Genomic DNA, 21,549 nt, shown 5'->3' with positions numbered 1-21,549 from the left:
GGACTCAAGGAGTCACTCAAGACACGAGGAACTAGGGTTAAAAAGAAAGAATTAAAGAAGTTTTTAGATTATATTGGAAATATTTGCCCCTGGTTCCCCCAGGAAGGCACTATAGATGAGAAACATTGGAGGAGAATTGGTGACTGTCTTAATGATCAGTATCAGTCTTTTGGTCCTGAACGTGTACCTGTTTCTGCCTTTTGTTACTGGAATTTAATTAATGATATCTTAAAAATTTATATTAATCACCCTGATATTAAAAACCTTATTACAGAGGGTGAAAAGGTCCTCCGGCAACTTTCTAGTCCGCCGTCCAGGACAAAGTCCCCATCCCCATGCCCTTCTGTGATTATTGATCTTGATCCCCCAGTACCCAGTCAAAATAAAAGCCTCCCAGCACCCGATGAAAGTAAAAGCCCTGTCTCCCTCCCTACAGGTTCCACCTCACTTAATAAAGTTCCCTCCATTGACCCTCCTATTGCTAATTCACATGAGAATGAAACCCAGCATCCTTTCCCCTGCCTCTATCCAGTTTTACAAAACCCTCCCTCTCCTGAAGCACTTCCCATGGAGGATGAGGCTTTGCTAGAAAAAGAGACTGCGAAATACTACAATCCCAATTGGTGTCCTTCTCCCTTTAATCTCCCTCCCAACACTTATGCCTCTGCTCTCCAGCCTGACCATCTTCTTGACAATCCCTCTGTCAGGTGGGCACGCTTAGGAGCCCTTACAGGAATTTCCACCCTCCGCAAGGTCCTTGCTAACCGGAGAGAGCAGCTTCAATTAATGAAAGAAATAGCTGCAGTTACAGAAGAACTTACATTTTTAGCCTTACCAAAAAACCCAATCCCTAAAACTAAAACTAAAACTAAACCATCCAAATCAAAACCGGTTTGGCTTTCCCTGTTACTTGGAGCCAGGCTCAAACTGGCTAACCCTAACCCCTACTCTCTTACTTGTCCAGACTGCCTCCCTACACCACCACCCCTCCGTTTTGTGCTCCAGTCCTTGACTTGGCCAATAATACTGATTAGACCACCAAGGCTAAAACTCAACTAGCATGAAAAACAGCTTCCCTTAGATAATTAATAGAAGAAAAATGAGAACATTTACAATTACTTAAACTGTGGGCTCTTGATTTGGCATTATCTTAAAACTAGCCAGCAAAAAAAAGATCCAGCTTTTTCCCTCTACTCTCAGAAAGCTTTAAACCAGCTCTGAGTGAGATCTTATCTGGCTAGCAGGCTACTTACAGAAAGAATGAAATCAATCAAACAAGATGTTCTCTTTAACTTAAAAACTATTAATCAAAAAACCAGTACACAATTTTGATAGAAATTTAATGATTTGTTTCTTTAAAACTGTAAAATGTACCTTAGCCCAGAAAAAAAAATTTTCAAAGATTTTTCTCTGCGCGGCGGTAAACTGAGCCCACCTGTTCTGCCCGCACAGCCAATCATGGCACAGAGCTCCTGCTCCACAGATTGGCAAAGACTCCAGTCAATCATTCCCTAGCCACAAATGCCCCTCCTGGGTGGCGGTGAGTTAGAAATCCGAAAGCCGCTTTTCAAAGGGAAAATTTTTCTCTTCAGCAAGAATGTATGTTTTAAGTGTGTGCTAACCTTGTTTTCATTAATGTGTGTTAACCCCTAAGTAACTAAAGTTTTTTTTAAGTTTTAAATAAGATTTAGTTAAGCTAAATGTGGTTTTAAAGATCCCGACTTATAGAGTTGGCACACCTTTACCAAAGTAAAATATATGACAGTTTCGTCCTTCTGATAGCTAATATCAGCATCAATTCATTAGTTAAAAGATTTTCTGAGATATCTAGGCATGGTAAAATGCCTCTGCAGTCTCTCTCACTCTTGTGAGAATTGTAAATATTACCAGCACCCCAATACCAACTGCCACTGTTTGTTAATTCCATGCTTCAACTGGCTTTCTAATAACCCAGTCAGTGTAGAGCAGTGGCCTTGCCAGGAAAAAAAAAAGGTTAAACATATTCCTGGCCTGATAAAAAATTTTCATTCAACAGATGTGATTCAACAAAATTATTTAGTGTAAAATGGTCATCTAAAAGAAATGTTAACAGTAAAAATTTATTTTAACATTTCAGTTATAAGGTTTATTTTAGCTTTTTAAGTTACCTAGCCAAATCAAAGTGAAAGATCAATTAAGTTGTGTACCCACCCTTGTTCATAGCTGCCCTAAGGGTGTGATAGCTTTGTGATAAACAAAGATCCTAGCAAACAAAGTTTAACATTTCACTTAAAATTGTTTTTAAGACTGACTTGAGTTAGTAAAAGATAACACAATGGTTATGTTAATTATTTACATGCCAGAGGCTTTTGCTCTGTTTTTCCTCTTTATATCTTTCTGCTTTTAAAAATTATCTGGTTTGTTTTAAGACGGTGTCAGAGATTTATTCTTGGCAAATGGTGTTTTTTGTCTGATAGAAGGTTTGTTTCGGCAAATCCTGATTTAACAAAATTAATATTTTGAACATTTAAACTATGAGGTTTTATTTTAGCCTTTTAAGTTGCCATATTAGAGTTCTAAGGAACAAAATTTATTAAGAGTTTTATATCTATGCTTACTCATGATAGCCTTGTGATGAGTAAAGATCTTAGTAAACTGAAGTTATAATAGTGTGCTTAAACTGTCTAATCAGTTTAAAATAATGCTAAAAAATGGTAAAAATTTTATCATGTCAACACATTAGGCATTGACTTTCTATAACATATTGGTATATTCTAATAAAGAGCCTTCTAAAATCATATGAAAGAACTCAAGCCAATTCTAACCATTAGATCATCAATTAACTTGGTACAAGTTCTCTCCCTAAGTAAATAATTATAGGTACATCTGCATATGAAGAACTGACTGCTCATATGGTAAGATTTAAAACTAAACATTTTTAATTTTTTATTTATGGGTGTGTAATGACTCCTAAAGTCACTCATATCCTAAAATTTTTCTCATTTTTTTACAAGCCTCTTAAAAATTTTAACGCTTGACCTGCCATAGTGAGAGCACTTTACTGGCTCCTGCATTGTTTAATTAAGATTCTGTTATTCAGACTTTTAAGATTAATCTCCATTAATAAAAGCCAATGCTCTCTGACAGATTGATGTAATTCACCTGCCCATGTTTAGTAAACAAAAACATTTTTTTCTCAATTGGTATTTTTTTCTAAATTTATGTGGGCTACAGCTCAAACAAGAAAAACTAAAACCCTTAAGCTTAATTAATAAAAAAAAGGAGAATGCACCCCCCAGTATTCAGTTGGCTAAATTGTCAATGACGTAACATACTAAACCTTTTTAATATTTACAAAAATTCGAATTGTCCGTTTATTGTATCTCATTGACAAAGCCACCCACTTTTCCAGTCACAGAGACATATTCTTTTTCTCTTTTTCAACACTGGATGTCCATGTTTGTTTTCCTTTTATTATGGTGAATGACATTATTGCTCTTACAAAATCCACAGAGTCCCTGTTGGCAAGTCCTTACCACAAAGGACGCCATGGCAGTATATACTCCAGCTAACCTCACCAGCTTATCCAAGTCTTCTCTTTCTGCTGACCTACCACTGCTGACTTCATCTTTGCATGTTTATTGACTGCTCACTTTTTTCAAAATATTCCTCAATGTTCAAGGAACCTCACCTTGACTTCTAATGTGTATGCACCTCCTCTGTGTTTTGGTAAACACCATCCTATATTTTCATGTAAATTCTTCTCTACCTGGTCCTTGCCTCCTAGTTTTGCTTGTTCCACAGCTGACCCTCTATGAAGAAGAAAAATTTCATCAGTTGACGCTGACCAGACCAGATGTGCTGTGTTTCTTCCCCTGGACATCACATCCACTGACTGCTTCCCTTAGACTTGCTGGTGGCATGCTAGGACACTCTACATATTCCTCCCATGAATTTTCTGACAAATTACAACAGGTTATAGAATCCACCACAAATAGTCTTGAGTCACTACAGAGCCCCTTATGAGACCCTTGATTAGTCTTTTGTTAATGATTACCTTAAGACCCTTTATTTTTAATAAGATGACTGATTTTATAAAACAGCAGATTGATTCATTGGCATCAAAACCTTTGCAAATACATTATCACAGACTTGATTTGGCTGATAGAGGCCTGGCTGAACCTGAGGATGACAGACCTCCTTTACGGATGGCATAAAACTCAAAATTATGCATCGAGACATCCAACCTTGGCAGGGCAAGGACACCAGTAAGGGGTGCAAGGCAAAGCACTGCAGGGGGAGGACCCTATAGTCTGCCTCTGAGTCCCCCATGAAGCAAACCTGATTTGCATGGAGGTTGGTGTCAGCAACAAAAATTGTTTCCCTAGAAACTGTGGCTCTGCCTCCCCTCCCCAAAAAGACACAGAGAGCCTTATAAGATGTGGGAAGGTTGGTTTTGCACTCACCCTGCGGGAGGAATTGGGTCAATACTTCTCCCCTCTGGTTATGCCCACTAAACCTGCTGTTAGGGTCTCTGCTCCTCACCCCCAATTTCCTGCCTCAATTTAAATTATAACAAAGGGAGGATATGCCAGGAGCCATTACTCTGCTTGATAGATGATAAGCTTTGAGAGAATGGAAGCCCTCGAGACAAGTGTTAATTCCCCCCTGGGCAGGCCATTTCCCCTCAGGTAAACCATTTATCAGTAATCAAGTGAGTCAACACACAGTTGTTGTAACAAACATGGTTTCGGCCATTTGTTGAAAGGAACATTCCGCTTTGAAGTTTGCTCCCCTTCCCCCCCTCCAGCATTCCCTCTCCTTCCCCAAAGCCTTATAATGCCTGTGAACACAATAAAATTTTGCAGCTTGATCAGAAACTTGACTTGCTGTCATTCTTTCATGTCTCTTGTCCCTTTCATCCCAGATCTTTTAGGTTCCAAGCCCCTGCTCACCGCCCTGCTGGCTGGGGCAACTAAGAATAGCAAAGATTACCTGAGAACACAACAAGACAAGACTAGTACCAGTTTAGGAACACACCAAGTCATGGGTGAGTGCAAACATGTGTGGCTCATGGAAAGAGAGGTTCCTTAGGGGAAATTCTTGTGGCCTAAAAGCCCACGTCTACATCAGAATGACTGGTAACTGTTGTAGAGCCAGATGTTGTAGTGCGCGGGCTGCAGAGAAGAGAGAGAGAGGGTCCGGAGCAAAGAGGAAACACAAATCTTTATTTGCGCTGGCACCTCAGAGTTGGGTGTTAGAGAAGCAGGTTGGGCCACGTGGAGGTAGAGAAAATGGCCGCCTCACACAGTAACCTTTCCTGCGTCTGAACACCAGAGTGGAGCGCCGGCAAGAGAGCGAGGTGCGGAAAACGAAGGGTTTTTATAGGAGTAGCTTTCGCGAGAATGGGAAGGGGGAGGAGTAACCATAGCACTCCAGGATAGGATGATAACTCCCGTGAGAATGGGAGGGGGGAGGAGTAACGAGAGCACTCCAGATATCGCGGGGATATAGACAATGTCCTGAGGGCACAAAATGGCTGAACAGGCACTCCGAGAATGTCCCAACTCTCCAGGGAACTAGCAGTAGCCTGAGGGGACAACATGGCAGATGTGACTGCACTGGCACAATTTCTCAGCATCTCCCCCTTTCCTTTTATCTAATGCCCAGGTCAACAGTGTGTAAAGTCTGTGCTGATTAGACCTGGCGCCATATGTTGTTTTTGACGGGTTATGTTGTTTTCACCGGGCTGGCTTCACGGGCGGGTAACAGACGACCAGGGACTCATGGTTGAGCTGTAGGCAGTATCTCTTTATTCATGCAGGACGCAGCACAATCTAAGATGAGCTAAGCTAAACTCAAGTTAAAGTAAAACTCACAATGCTGTCTTTATATATACTTGCCAAGTAGGGTGGGAACAGGATGTGACATAGAGAGGGTGGAGAGAAAAGTTACTGGCGAAAATCAGAGTGTGACAAGGAGGGGGTGGAGCACCTTATGAGTCACTATTGAAGGAAATAGAAAAAGAGACAAAGAAGTGTAAAGATATTCCATGTTCATGGATTGGAAGAATTAACATCATCAAAATGAATATACTACCCAAAGCCATATACAAATTTAATGCAATCCCCATCAGGATCCCAACCACATTTTTTAGGAGAATAGAATAAATGCTACAAATGTTTATCAGGAACCAGAAAAGACCTAGAATTGCCAAAACAATCTTGAGAAGAAAGAACAGAACTGGAGGATCACACTCCCGATCTCAAATTGTATTATAGGGCCATTTTAATCAAAACTGTTTGGTATTGGTACATAAATAAATACACTGACCAGTGTAATATAATTGAGAGGCCAGAAGTAAGCCCCATACCCATGGACATCTAATCTTTGACAAAGGTGCCTAGACAATTAAATGGGGAAAGCAGAGTCTCTTCAACAAATGGTGTTGAAAAAATGGGTTGAAACATGCAGAAGAATGAAAGTGAACACAACACAAAGGTAAATTGGATGTTAGTCCAGAAACTATCAGATAATTAGAGGAAAGTATTGGCAGAACTCTTTTTCATATAAATTTTAAAGACATCTTCAATGAAAGGAACCCAATTACAAAGAAAACTAAGACAAGAATACACCAATAGGATTACATAAAATTAAAAAGCTTCTGCACAGCAAAAGAAACCACTACCCAAACCAAGAGACCCCTCACAGAATGGGAGAAGATCTTTACATGCCATACATCAGACAAGAAGCTAAAAACCGTGGGTTAAGCGCACGTGGTGCAAAGCGCAGGGACCGGCGTAAGGATCCCGGTTTGAGCCCCCGGCTCCCCACCTGCAGGGGAGTCACTTCACTGGCGGTGAAGCAGGTCTGCAGGTGTCTATCTTTCTCTCCCCTCTCTCTCTGTCTTCCCCTCCTCTCTCAATTTCTCTCTGTCCTATCCAACAACAAAGCAACGTCAACAATGGCAATAATAACCGCAACAAGCCTGAAACAACTAGGGCAACAAAAAGGGGAAAAAATGGCCTCCAGGAGCGGTGGATTCATGGTGCAGGCACTGAGCCCAGCAATAACCCTGGAGGAAAAAAAAAAGAAGAAGCTAATAACCAAAATATGTAAAGAGCTTGTCAAACTCAGGAAGAAAACAGATGACCTCATCTAAAAATGGGAACAGGATATTCACCATAGAAGAGATTCAAAAGGTTGACAAAAAGAAAAAAGTGGGTCAAGTGATTGACTGTCAGAGAAATTCAAATAAAGACAACAATGAGATACCACCTCACACCTGTGAGAATGTCATACATCAGAAACAATTAACAGCACCTGTTGGGATATGTGTAAGCTTGATAGAGCTTAAGGAGAACTCCCCCCATCCTTGGATGGAGGTCTGGGAAAGACACCCCCTTGTAAGTATCTCTTGCCAAGGTGAGCAAAGGGGAGAAACCATCTCTCAGACTTAGTTCTTCCCTTCCAGACTCTCAAGCCCACAGAAACCTCACTGACTCTCTCCATTAACTGCAGGCCACATGGATGCCTGCCTTAAGGTTCATTTACTCAAAGTTCACCTCACCTTCTGATCACTGAGGAGAACACACCTTTTCACACACTCCATCATACACCTCAGACCCCAGACAAGAGAAATTCCAAACTCTATGGCCTTTGATATTCATCTTCTCTCTGTCTCATCCTACTGGTTTAACCCCTATGTTTCTCTCAAATGCCTTTGGATAATTAAGTTGCTTGCATCATGGAGAATAATTGTCTTGACCTTTATGTATCTCATAAATTCCTATCATACCAACCCCCTACCATAGGGGCAAGCTGACCTTTAAGAAACCTGTAATTCCTGACATGCTTGAAATATATTCTTTGTCTGAATTCCTATTTAAACCAATGTTCTTCTGCCATTAAATGAGAGTTCCTCCATTCTCCCCAGTTTCTCTTGTCTCTATTTCGCGTCGTCTCTTGATCAAGCAAGGGAGAACCAGTTGGTTTGCCTTCCTGAAGGACATCACCCCACGGGAGTGCCGACATCCCGGCAAGCAGCAAATGCTGGAGAGGTTGTGGGGTCAAAGGAACCCTCCTGCACTGAACTGCTGGTGGGAATGTAAATTGATCCAATTCCCATGGAGAGCAGTCTGGAGAACTCTCAGAAGGCTAGAAATGGACCTACCCTATGACCCTGCAATTCCTCTCCTAGGAATATATTCTTAGGAACCAAACACACCTATCCAAAAATATTTGTGTATACTATGTTCACAGCAGCACAATTTATAATAGCCAAAACCTGGAAGCAACTGTTGTTGGAAGCAACAACAGTTGAATGCTTGAGCAAGTAGTGATATCTATACACAATAGAATACTACTTAGCTATTAAAAATGGTGATTTCACCATTTTCAGCCCATATTGGATGGGCTTGATGTAGTCATGTTAAGTGAGATATGTCAGAAAAAAAAAAGGATGATTATGGGATGATCTCACTCATAGAGAGAAGATGAAAAACAAGATCAGAAGAAAAAAAACACTAAGTAGAACTTCAGCTGGAGTTGGTGTATTGCATCAAAGTAAAAGACTCTAGGGTGTTGGGGGGGAGAATTCAGGTCCTGGAACAGGATGGAAGAGGAAGATTTAGTAGGGGTTAAATTATTATGTGGAAATTTTATATATGCACAAACTATTGCATTTAATTTCAATGGTAAAACATTAATCCTCCAATAAAGAAAATTTTAAAAGTAGAGTGTTTGTTATCCTGTTCACATCAGCTTCCATTTGTCCACAATCCCCCAGTACCTCCTCATAGCAGTAGCTTTTTGAAGCAAAGCTTTCTTGGGGTAAGGGTCCAGGGCATTTATGAGCTTGCCTTACAGAAGAAACTAATCTTCAGGCACTGGGGAGACAGCAGAAGGGCTCTGCAAAAGGCTTTCATGACTGAGGCTCTGAAATCTCAGGTTCAGTCCCCAGAACCACCATTAAGCAGAGCTGAGCATGGTTGTGGTCAGTCTGTCTACCATCTATCTATCTATATCATCTATTTATCATCTATCTATCTATCTATCTATCTATCAGTCATCTATCTAATCTTTCCTTCATCTTTTCCTCATTAAAGTAAAATTTATATAAAAAATAAAATATTGAAGAAGATGATAAGGAAGAAGGAGGAGGAGGAGAAAGAGAAGGAGAAGCAGCAGCAGCAAACCCTTTATATAGTTGTGGCCACCAAATACCCGAGTCCAGGTTTCCCTTGCTACCAAGAAACCTGGTTGCTCATGATGTCATCTGAATATGAAGAAGGGCAGGTCCTCCTTTCCTTCCCTTCCCTTCCCTTCCCTTCCCTTCCCTTCCCTTCCCTTCCCTTCCCTTCCCTTCCCTTCCCTTCCCTTCCCTTCCCTTTCCTTCTTCTCTACATCCCTCCCTCCTTTCCTTCCTTCCTTCCTTCTTTTTATAAATTGCCATTAAGGTAATCACTGGGACTTGGTGACTGCACTACTAATCCACAACTCCCAGATGTTATTATTTTAATTAATTAATTAATTAGTTAATTGATTGATTTTTGCTCCAGGTTTATTGTTAGGGCTTGGTACCAGCTCTATGAGTCCACTGCTCTTGGTGGTCAGTTTTTTTCCTTTTTACTGGCTAGTACAGAGAAATCTAGAGAGAATGGAGAGATAGATAGGTAGAGAGAAAGATACAAGCCTGCATACCTGTTTCACTGCTTGTGAAGAGAACCCCCTGCAGGTGGGAACCCGGGGCTACAACCATGATCCTTGCATGGGTCCCTGTGCTTAGTACTATATGCACTTAACCTGGTGTGCCACCACCCAGTCCCTATTTTATTTTATTTTATTTTATTTGGCAAAGAGAAATGGAGAGGGGAGAGGGAATATAAAAGGAGAAAGATATATACCTGATGACCTGCTTCCCCACTTGTGAAGCTTCCCCCTGCTGGTGGGGAGTGGGGGCTTGAACCCTGATCCTTGCACATGGTAATGTGTGCACTTAACCAGGTGCACCACCCCCTTCACCCTGAAGGTCCTCATTTCTCCCTCCCTAGCACTCCCTTTCTCTTCCACCTGGTCCCATAGACACCTTGTCTTTGTTTCCCAGAAGAAGTGAGTTTGTGAGTCCTTTCTCCCTGTTCTGACTTTGACCTGCTCTTGACATAGTCGCTGCTCTCTCTGCAGGCACCGGCATCTTTGTGTGTGACTTTCACTGCCTGGGTGCCTGAGTGCATCTGGGCCTCAGATGATATCCACATTGGGGTGCACATTCCACCCCGTGGCCTGTGGGGTTCACTCCTCCTGTGACACCTCACTTTCCCGTGACCTCGCTTGAACAGCCTCCCCCGCCTGCTTTCATGCCTCCACTCATCACATGTGCTTGTTCTTTTGGCTGCTCTTCCCTCACCACAAGAAGACTCCCTACAAGGACTGAGTGTGCCCAGGACACAGTGCACACTCAGTAAATACTGGGCAGCTGGCAGGCACCACTTTAGGGTTTAGAGGACTGAGAGTTTGAAGAGCAGGCTCACTCAGTATTTTATAGAGTCAGATTAAAAATAGTAATAAGCGTGGATGAAATAGCTAACTTGGAGAATGTGCTGATTTGCCTTGTGTGCGATCCAGGTTTGAGACCAGCCCCCACCACAACAAAGGAAGCTTTGTTGCTGTGGTCTCTTTCCTTCTCTTTTCCTATTTCTCTGTCATAAATATATAGATACCACATGAAAAGAACTCCAGCACTGGGGGGGGTCTCCTTCAAAGTCAGCATCTTTGTTCTCTCACTTGTGCTGCAGAAAGTTCTACATGGGTGCTGGGCAGTGATGTACCCATGCACAAGGACCCAGGTTCAAGCCTGGTCAACACCTACAGGGCCAGCTTCACAAGCAGTGAGGCAGGGCTATAGGTGTGTCTCTGTCTCTCTCTGCCCCTCTATCTCCACTATCCCTCTCAATTTCTGTCTCTATCAAATAAACAGGCATAAATAAATAAATAAATGGAAATATCACATGGTCAGGCCTACTGCTAACCTGGGTCATATCTGCTTGAGTGACCCTGTGTGACTTCTGGCGTGAAGTCTGACTCAGGCCCCTCCCTCAAGCAGAAATTCCACACAGGCCTCCCCAGAAGTGGAGTCAGAAACCCAGGCTTCTCTGAGTAGAGTCCTTGGTGTCTGCAGTGCAGAGAAAGGAAGCATAGTGTGAGGGTCAGGGCCCTGGACCTCAGCCTTAGCCTCGGGCTCTAGGCCTCCTCCTAGAAATAAGTCCATATTCTCTGACTAGGGTGGCTGAGACCCCACTTTGATGCTTAGTTGGAGGCCTAGCCCTACAGCCTTCAGTACTGGGGCAGAAATAGCCTGCTAATTAAGTTGTTTCCTAAAACAAACTAGTAGAGGCACTAAGAGGACAGTCTTAACACATTCGTCCCTGGATTACACTCCCAGGAACTGTCTGGGAGAGAAAACTCAGGGCACAATCAAAGCATCTCATCTGGAGCAAGGCTTCTGGGGTGCCTCCCAGAGCAGACCAGCTGAGAAAACTCTGAGGACTCCTTCCTCACGGCACCTCTTGGAGCATCTACATAGCTCAAGATGCACGTCAGATGGCAGCAGAGAGGAGTTGCAAAGAGACCTATTCCTGCCTGCTTCCATTTTCAGAAGCCCCCAAAAGCATATCCATGTGGTGGGAGGGGTTCTGAGCCAGGAGAACACCAGCTGGACCCTCACTGAGCATGAACTCCCTCAGCCTTCACCTCCTCTGGCAAAGGGGAGCCTCCCTTCCACTTCTAGGAGCTCAAGGATCTGTGATTGTGTAGGGCAAGGCCTGGAACACAGTGATATCATTATTTGGTATCTGAAGGCCCCCTCACCAGAACTCCCCAGCAGTCCAAGCAAAGCCCATATCCTGGGGGTCCCTGGCCCCTCCTCAACCCCACTTCTGGGATTGGAAGGACCCCAGGGCAATCTGTGCTGTTCTCCCCTGCCTCCCTGGTACCTAGAACATGCCAGTGCATTCTGGGAGGGCCATGGATGTGTGATGAGTGACTATATGAGTGAGTGGATGGGTGGATGAGTGAGAGAGTGAGTGGGTGGGTGACAACTCCCAACACTAACACTTCATGGTCTCATACTTCGAGGAATTCTTTAAAGAATGGGGGGAGGGTAAAGCATCATTCTATATGTAGTGCCAGGGCTTGAACCAGGGACCACATGCCTACAAGTCCAAAGCTCTACCAGTATGCCACTTCCCAGTATGCACCTTGGGATTTTTCTAGAGGGTCTTGGTCCCTCCACTCCAGAGACTCATGCCAGTCTAGCCAAGTGGTTCCCCTTCCTGCTGCCCCCTTACAGGGAGGGAGAAAGAGAGATATATTGAGGAGAAAAAGAGAGAGAAAAGGGGGGGAGAGGAGAGAGAGAGAGAAGGAGAGAGAGAGAGAGATAAAGAGAGAACAAGGAAGAAAAACACAGAGCACAGAGGCCCCTAGAGAGGAGCTCCCTCAGCTTCTCTGCCCTCCACTCCCTTGTCCTCTCCTCCTGCAGGTGATGGCGGAGGCCCTGCTCTGCAGAGAAGACCCTCCTGACCATTCACGACCTTCAACTTCCTTTGGGGCCTCAGTTGGAAAGTCTTAATTTGTGGCTGGAAAATAGCTTCCGTGGATAGTGTGTTGCTTTATCACGTGCACAACCCAGGTTCCAACCTGGCCCTGCTGCACTGAAGGGAGTTTCAGGACTGTGGCTACACAGAAAGGCTGTCATGTCTGAGTCTTTGAGGTTATCACTTCAATTTGAAGCAACGCCAGTTGCAGTGCTCTAGTAAGAGAGAGAGACCAGTCTAATTTTCAGTATCTTGTTACACAGGACAAACTCCAAGTCTGTGAAATTCCTTGGCCACTCTGTGGCAGCTCAGAACCCTGTGCACCCTTCATGCTACCTGCTGTGTTGTGACACCCTGAAGAGGAAGCAGGACCAGCATGGAGTCACACAGCAGCTTAATGGGTTTACATCCCAGGCCTGCCACTTCTTCTTCTAGCGTTTGCCCTTCTTCCGTAGCCAGTCAACAGAGTCAGGTTGAGCCTGATGTAAAGTTTCAAGACCTCCTTTGTATGTGTAGAGGTGGCAGTCTTTGACTATGTGGGTCATAGTCTGTCTGTAGCCACAGGGGCAGTTCGGGTCGTCTCTGGCTCCCTAGCGATGGAACATAGTGGCGCACCGGCCATGGCCTGTTCGATAGCGATTGAGGAGGGCCCAATCATAACATGCTAGGTCAAAGACGGGTTGACGCTTGCAGGGGTCTTTGATGAGGTGTTTGTTCTTTACCTCAGCTGACTGCCAACTCTGTTTCCAAGAGTCTGGAACAGAGAAGTTCAGTGTAGGCATAGGGGACCAGATTGGGTGACGAGACGTCAAGCGTTAAACAGAGTGGGCGAAGATATCGGAGTATATTGGCAGGTCTGGTTGAGCGTAGACGTGGGAAATGAACTTAGATGATGCCGCATCCCGACGAATATCTGGCGGGGCGATGTTGCAAAGAACTGGCAGCCATGGAACCGGGGTGGAATGAATGGTTCCAGAAATTATCCTCATGGAGGAATATAATTTGGAATCGACCAAGTGGACATGGGGGCTACGGAACCATACTGGGGCACAGTATTCTGCAGTGGAATAGCATAATGCCAGAGATGATGATCTTAGTGTGGAAGCACTCGCGCCCCATGAGGAGCTGACCAGTCTTGCAATGATGTTATTCCTCGCGCCCACCTTTGCTGCAGTTTTTATGAGATGTTCGTGAAATGACAGAGTGTGATCGAGAGTAACACCAAGATAGACTGGCTGGGCTTCATGCCGGATTCTCGTATCGCCAAGCTGCACAGTAAGCTCATGCGAGGCCGAGGGATGGTGTAGATGGAAAACAGATGATACCGTTTTTGCAGTGCTAGGGATTAGTCGCCATTTTTTTACAGTAATCAGATATCAGAGACATGTCTTTCGTGAGTGTTTCCTCGAGGATGTCGAACTTTGATGCCTGAGTTGCACAGCAGATGTCATCAGCATAGATGAACTTCCTTGAAGAAGTTTCTGGGAGGTCACTGATGTAAATATTAAATAGCGTAGGAGCCAGAACAGAGCCCTGGGGGAGGCCACTTGAGACAAGTCTCCATCTGCTAGACTTGTCACCCAGATGCACCCGGAATCTTCTGTTTTGGAGAAGAAATGATATAGTGTTGGCCACCCATGGAGGCAGGCATCTTGAGATCTTGACTAGGAGACCACGGTGCCAGACCGTGTTATAGGCTGCTGTGAGATCAACAAAGACAGCACCCGTCTTTAAATTCTTCTGGAATCCATTTTCAATGTAAGTTGAGAGGGCCAGGACTTATTCGCAGGTAGATCTTCCTGGGCGGAAATCAGCTTGGGCGGGTGATAGGAATTTCTCTGTAAGATGAGAAATATGTGACAGAAGCAGCCTCCCAAGAAGTTTGTAACACACGGAGAGGAAAGAAATTGGTCTATAGCTGGCGGCCAGTGTTGGGTCTTTCTTTGGTTTCAAAACCGCTATTATCTTTGCACGATGCCAAACTTTGGGCATAGACTCAGATTCCAAGATGTGGGACAGGAATGAAGCTAGCCACTTCTTTGCTGCGGGGCCCAGGTTAAGAATGAGTTCTGGGGTGATGTTATCATAGCCAGCAGCTGTTCCTGGTTTAACCCTCTTCAAAGCGTCTTCCAGTTCAGACAGTATAAAGGGAGAGAGTTTTGGAGATGGACAAGATAACCGGAAGTGGGATGACCACTCATGGGAAATATCTCTTTTTTCCAGACTGGGTCGATCTTAGCACGTCCAACTTGAGTTAGGTGACTGGCCACTGAGTTTGGAGATACGGGAGGATGGGAGACGGGAGGGGGTTGGCTACTGGCACCCAGTCTGTGAAGAAGCTTCCAGGCCTTCCTACTTGAGTGGGTGAAGTTCAGACTTTCCATGTCACTTTCCTGCCACTGAGAACTGGGCACTCGAGAGTGAGCTCCACGGCCTTCTTGCATGTGGGCCACCGGCATGCAAATTGAGGGAAAGAGTAAGACATGCAGGTTGTCTCGAGAATTGAATGGGTGTGCAAGGCTCCCCATTGTTGTGTCCACATGAGCCTCAGGACCTGTCCATCTGGTCAGCCTTGCACAGGCTTCATCTTGACTCACTCTTCTCTTCCTTTTCAGACCTTTCTGACTTCTTGTGGGATTATATGAGATGGAGGTCTGAAAAGACACCCCACCTGACAGTCTCTCCCTTTCAAGGATAGAGCTTGGAGGGAAATGCTCTTCTGACTCAGTTTCCCCTTGTCAGTCTCCCAGGCTTCACAGAGGCCTGCAACCTCTCACACTTAACTCAGTTGCCTGCTGCAGACCAAATGGCTGCCTGCTTGAAAGTTCACTTAAAGTTCACTATAAGCTCACCATCTTTTGATCACATACAAAGTATACTCCATCAGACTGCCTTGCCAGTAACTCAACAGTGAGACCCCCCCACACCTTATTTCCTCGTTCTTTGATCAGCATGCTTTACATCAGTGCTCTGCCCTTCTCTGTTTTATCTCACTCTGCTGGTTTAACCACCATGTTTTTCTTAATACCTTTAGGTAATTAACATCTCTTGCCTCATGGAAACTAACTGCTTTGACCTTTTGGTATCGCATCAATTCCCGTCATTCCTTAACTCTCCCCACCATAGCGGGACTGACCTTTTGGAAACCTATGATGACTGACATATGTGAAAAATGTTCTTTGTTCCACTTTGCTATATAAGCCTTGTATTTTTCTGAATAAAATTGGAAGTTCATACCTGAATTTCTTCTGGTGGGTCCTTTCTGTTTTGCGCAAGCCCTTGAATTGGCAACAGGGATGCCAGTGACTTACCTCTGTTGTGAGGCCACCCATGTGAGCACCAGCAACTTCTTCCTTGCTGTTTATTATCTGTCATGATGGGTTATCTTTACACAACCACCTCAGATACTTTGTGAATAAATAACACATACTGTGCTCTCTTTTCTTTGTCATTCTCCCTCAGTGTTTGATTAGTCCTTGTTAGATTTTACAGTCTCCAGGGTAGGGAGATGAACCCACCACAGTGGGTGGCTGGTAGTGAGTGACAGGGAGAGCAAGAGACAGAGTAGAGCCTTCCCACCAGCCAATTCTAGAAGATTCTCTCCCCAGCACCAAACTCAGAGAGATCAGATTTCTTTTAAGAGAAGCAGGAGTTTCCTGTCATAGTAGGCATATTATTATTACCATTACTAGCCTTTATCTATTTAATTTTTTTTACTACCAAATTTATTGCTGGGATTTGGTAACTGCATGACTCCACCATTCCCAGTAACCTTTTTTATTTTTTTTATTTTCCCCCTTTTGTTGCCCTTGTTTTTTTTTTTATTGTGGTTATTATTGTTGTGATTATTGCTGTCATTGTTGTTGGATAGAACATAGAGAAATGGAGAGAGGAGGGGAATACAGAGAGGGGATAGAAAGTTAGACACCTGAAGACCTGCTTCACCACTTGTGAAGTGACCCCCCTGCAGGTGGGGAGCCAGGGGCTCGAACTGGGATCCTTATGCCAGTCCTTGCGCTTCACTCTATGTGCACTTAACCAGCTGCGCTACCTCCTTACACCCCCCGTGACCATTTTATGTATTTATTTATTTTCCCTTTTGTTGCCCTTGTTGTTTAACATTGTTGTGGTTATTGATGTAGTTGTTGGATAGGACAGAGAGAAATGGAAAGAGGAGGGGAAGATATAGAGGGAGAGAGAAAGATAGACACCTGCAGACCTGCTTCACCGCCTGTGAAGTGACTACCCTGCAGGTGGGGTGCTGGGGGCTCAAACTGGGGTCCTTATGCCTGTCCTTGTGCTTTGTGCCATGTGTGATTAACCCTCTGCACCACAGAGGGAGAGAGACAGAGGGTGTGAGTGCCGGAGTTCCTGCCATTTTGTGAGTTGCCTGGTGGAGATAGCATCTCCAGAAGCTGCACTGCTCTCCAGACCTCCCTGCTCTGGTTTCTATTTCTATGATTGTGAGGAGTGAGGGGCAACAGAGCACCTCATCTTGTAAGGTGCAGTGATGCAGTGCTTCTCCAGCAGCCTCCCAGGTCAGCAGAGCAGGGCTTCAGGGACCAGAGGCCTCAGGCAGGAGCCCTGGCCTGCTTTCTGCCATCAGGTCCCCTTCCGGTCTCCTGCTGTCCTGTGGTTGTGAGAGAGCAGGGGAGGGACAGGCAGCAGAGCTGTGTCCTCCATCCTGGAAGATGCCAGGATGTGACCCAGAGCCTCCACATGCAAGGCCTGTGCTCTGCCTGTGTCACCCCAGGGACTCGGGCCTGAGAGGCTCAGCTGGGCCTTGGTGCTGTCTCCCACCCCATGCTCAGTGCTCCTCAGAGTTTATAATAGTGTGAAGGGTGAGGGAGGGGCAGGGGGAGGGACACCACAGTGCTGCCCCCTTTGAGTTGTAAGGCATAGGCTTCACAAGCTTTACCGCCCCACCTGCTCCTGGATTTCTGTTTTTGTTTAGCCTTAATTTTATTTTATTCTTTTAAAAACCATTTTTGTTTATCTATTTATGTTGGTAGAGACAGAGAGAAATTGACAGAGGGGGAGTTGGGGAGATAGAGATATATAGAGAGAGATGCCTGCAGTACTACTTCACTTCTTGTGAAGCTCTGCCTTGTGGGTGAGGACAAGAGGCTTCAACCTGGGTCCCTGTGCACAGTGATATCTGACCTCTACCAGGTTATCCACCATCCCACAATTACCACCAACATCCCTTGCATATGGGGAAATGGAAGGTCACAGAGCCAACTCACTAACATGGGGGAGGGGTGGGCTGGTGCTCCTCCCAAGTGATCCCCCAGCCCATCTCCCACATCAGTGTTCTGTTCAAGACCTGTGTCCCCCCTCCTAGCTGCATGAAACTAATCTTTTCCCCTTTCTTTCAGTCCCCACAAAACACAAGTAGAAATCAAAAGTAATTTTTAAAGTGTTCTGAAATGATTAGTAGTGATGGTTATACAAGCTTGTAAACATACTAAAAATGCAGAGTTGGACACATTGAAAGGGTGATTTTTACGACATGTGAATCACATCTCCATTTTTACAGCCTAGGGCGAGGTTCATTTATAGACAGGAAGGTGCTTGGAGACAAAGCGTTCTGCAAGCGTGAGGCTCCTTATTTGATTCCCAGAACCATTTATGGCCAGACCAGTGCTTTGGACTCATATTCTCTCTGTGTTGAAATAAATAAATAAATAAATCTTTAAAATTAAAAAAGGAGGTAGTGGTTATTCTGGGCCTGAGAAACTGCTCACCAGATAGGGCACATATCTCACAAGGGGCCTAGGGTCAAACCCCAGCACCACATGAGAGATACTATGGCATCAGGGATGCTCCAGTGATGCGGTGTCTCTCCCTGTCTCTCAAACTGTGTTGCTTTATCTGAATGCAAAAGTAACTGAGGGCAGTGAAATAGACCATGCCCAAGGTCCCATCTGTGGAGAGAAAAAAGGAAAGGAGGGAAGAGGAGAAGGGGGAGGAGAAGTCTCATTTGTAAATCGTCTTTATTTGATAGAGACAGCCAGAAATTGAGAGAAGGGGAGGCAGAGAAGGAGGAAGACAGAGAGACACCTGTAGTCCTGCTTCATCACTCACAAAGTTTTTCCTCCTGTAGGTGGAGACCAGGGGCTCAAACCCAGGTCTTTGCACACTGCAACATATGTGCTCAACTAGGTATGACACCACCTGGCCCCTGAGAAGGCTCACTTAAAACCTTAAAACCCTCAAAGTACCAATTATACTCCAGAAAAGGTAGCTGTGGGCTTGGTGTCATGCTAAGGGGCTGAACTCCAGTGCCTGTAAAGACTGGTTGCTGCATTTGAACAGGAGGAGCTCTGTAAAATGTGCTCCCAGGGAGAGACTCTGGGGAAAGAGGACTGGGTCTTCCCTCCCATTCCATTCCTTACATGACCCTTATTTGTCAAAGAACGAATGAGCTGAGTGGGCTAGTAAGCTCTTGTTGGGAAGAAGATAGTATTTGCTTGTCACACACATGTGTGCACACACACCTATACACACACACACACACCTACACACTCACACACACACACCTATACACACACACCTACACACTCACACACACCTACACACAAACACACCTATACACTCACATACACACACCTACACACTCACACACACCTACACACAAACACACCTACACACTCACACACACCTATACACACACCTACACACTCACACACACACCTATACACACACCTACACACTGACACACACATACACATATACACACACAAACACACACACACTCAGACACACATACACATATACACACACAAACACACACACACACACACACACACACACACAGACCAGGCAGTGGTGCACCTAGTTGAGCACATACACTACTCTACACCAGGATCAGGGCTTGAGCTCCCAATCCCCATCTGCAGGGGGGAAGCTTCATGAGTGGTGAAGCAGGTCTGCAGGTCTCTCTCTTCCCCTCCCCCTTTAATTATCTTTATTCCATCAAGTACACAAAAAAAAAGGAAAGAAAGAAAAAAGATAGCTGCCAGGAGCAGTGGATTTATAGTGTCAACACTAAGCCCCAGAGATAATCATGGTGGTAACAAAAATAATAGTAATGCAACCTTGTCTCCCTGAAGACAGCAATGCAGACATGTCTTCACCTGACTAGGTCAGTGTTTCCCTGATTCTGGATAGAGGAAGGTCTTTAAATGCATCACACCACCAAAATACTGCGGGGGTGTCATGGGACAGCCACCATGCTCCCTCTGAATGACCCAAAGTCAAAATACTAGGGAGGGGGTGTCATGGGACAGCCACCATGCTCCCTCTGGGTGACCCAAAGCTGTTCTGTCATGTTCGGGGCCTGAATGGGTTCAGTTTAGGGGACAGAAAGGTTATACACAGGTCAAGAACTGTTGGTACGCTTTTAAATTCTGCTTCTTCTAAAACCCCTTCTGTTGCATTGCTTGACTCTGATCTATTTACATAATCATTGTTTTCATTGGTTTAGTCCCCACTGGTTCACGGGATATTTTCCTTCTCCCCACCCCCTATCCTACGTACTTCCTCTTCTGCCTCAGGAGACATAAAAGACAGGGATTTCTAATGAAGAGAGATTAGAAGAGATTAGATTGTTGAACTGCATCCCTGCTCGCCAATAAAGATTGAACTGCATTCCCAGCTCAGCAGGATTCAATGCTCTCACCACCACGGCCTGGGTTTGTTTCCCGGTCAGGGAACCAAAGTGTGGCCCAGAGCAAAATATTCCAGAGACAGAGAAACTGTCTCATGATGAAAGAGTAGAGGCTTTGAGAAACCTCTTCATAAGTAGAAAGGCAACCCATGGTGGATGGGCAGCCAAGTTTACTTATCTGGGGGATGGGAAGGTTAGATCCCACGTTGCTTGGGCGCCATATGCCAGTCACTGCTCAGGGCGCCATTTGCCGGTCTAGCTTCATGGGGGGGAGACAGACGACCGGGACTCATGTCTGAGCTGGGAATGCAGTTCAATCTTTATTGACGAGTGGGGATGCAGTTCAACAATCTAATCTCTTCTAGTCTCTCTTCATTAGAAAGCCCTGTCTTTTATGTCTCCTGAGGCGGAAGAGGAAGTATGTAGGATAGGGGGTGGGGAGAAGGAAAATATCCCGTGAACCAGTGGGGACTAAACCAATGAAAACAATGATGATGTAAATAGATCAGAGTCAAGCAATGTAACAGAAGGGTGTTGTTGTTGTGGTCAGGTGTCGGACAGCACCACTGAGAAGAGAGAGAGAGGAGGTCTGGAACAAGTGGGGTACACAAATCTTTATTATAGGATGGGGGGTGGCTCAGGCCACGTATAGTATGGGGGGGTGGCTCAGGCCACATGGAGTCAGCCGACAATGGCCGTCCCCACTACCTCACCACGCAGTTAGAGAGAGAGCGCAACCCGAAGGAGCCCAGAGAGAGAAAGCTGAGAGCCCTGAGGGGGGGTGAGGGGGCTTTTATTGGGCGACAACGAGGGGTGATGTGTGGGGGCAGGATTGGTTGAAGGGGGCACTGCTAGGATAACGCGGGGCATGGTAAAACCTGGGGGCAGAGACTGCATCAGAATAATTCCTCAACATCATCTCCTCCTTTCCCTTTATATCTAAATGGACACAGTAAAGAAAAATGGAATAGAGCAGGCTTAAATGTTATTAAAGAGTGCTGTGCTCAGGTGGGAAGATGTAGGACTTTCTGTTGAGGAGGGAAGGCTTAAATGGCTGCCAACCTTGTGAGACTTATGTGTCCCCCTGTGCTTAATCCCTCTTTAGAGAGAGAGACTTACCTGGAGGGACTCATCTCATAGGTTTAAGCACAGCCTGCTCAACCATTTCTTCACAAATTCTCTACATCTTTTCTATCTTTCTACCTAGTAATAGCATAAGATGGTTCAAAGTCTGTAAAAGACTATCATGGAGCAGAAAAATTTTGGGCATAAACATAAATGATATAACAAAACAGGAAGGGACAAGTA

The sequence above is a fragment of the Erinaceus europaeus genome, chromosome 3, assembly GCF_950295315.1.
Source record: "Erinaceus europaeus chromosome 3, mEriEur2.1, whole genome shotgun sequence".
Taxonomy (NCBI): domain Eukaryota; kingdom Metazoa; phylum Chordata; class Mammalia; order Eulipotyphla; family Erinaceidae; genus Erinaceus; species Erinaceus europaeus.
Note: the sequence above shows the minus strand (reverse complement) of the source record.